At 49.3% G+C, this 692-nt stretch overlaps 1 protein-coding gene across 1 annotated transcript in view; it reads left to right on the plus strand.

The window, feature by feature from the left end:
• TMEM2 (transmembrane protein 2) overlaps nt 1-692 on the plus strand; it is a 72,688-nt gene that overhangs the window by 65,896 nt on the left and 6,100 nt on the right. The window lies entirely within an intron of this gene.

A 692-nucleotide genomic window follows, 5' to 3' on the forward strand; every position in this document is an offset into this window, starting at 1 on the left:
GAGTCAGACTTTGAGATGGCCTTTTTGTACCCTGTTCCTGGGCAAAAGCAATGAAATGAGGAAGTATTCCAGTTCATAAAAGTATCCCAAGAAGATGAGGCACTATTTTCGGTGTCCTCTGATGCATTAGAGCAGGGGTTTTCAACCTTTTTGGGTCAGTGTACCCCCAGCGGCTGGACACGGAGCAGTGTACCTCTTCCCAGGGACCTTTCTCTACAGCTCTGCTGATAGACTTTATTCAGCTGCATTTTGCTGTAGCTGTTGACCCAGAACATCCTGTCAGTCTCACATACAGTTCCCAAATAGACAATGATCCTCTTCCAGAAAAAAGTTATTTTTTAAACTAGTAAAAATATCAGACACTTAAGGCATGTCCAGATGAGTGTGCATGTGTAGAGGTGTGCGTTTCCCATGGGACAAATGGCAGTGGCACATATTTGTTCTCTTGCTTTTAGTCCCAGGGGTCCACACCTGCATGTGCACTCTGGCACGTGGCAAAGTGATCCGGGTGGGGTGTGGGGGGGACTGGCCCCAGCAGCCTTACCTGGAGTTCTGGGGGCCTCCCAGGGCAGCAGCAACACTGGCTGCCGGCTAGGCTCTGACCAGCTGAATCAGTGTGTGGCACTGGCTTGCCAGGCTCTGTTTCTGCTAGCTGTTGCCGCTTGCACCATGCTGCTTTTTTTTTTTTTTTT

This window comes from Gavialis gangeticus, unplaced genomic scaffold (assembly GCF_001723915.1).
Source record: "Gavialis gangeticus isolate Ggan-Ray unplaced genomic scaffold, GavGan_comp1, whole genome shotgun sequence".
NCBI classification, from domain to species: Eukaryota; Metazoa; Chordata; order Crocodylia; family Gavialidae; genus Gavialis; species Gavialis gangeticus.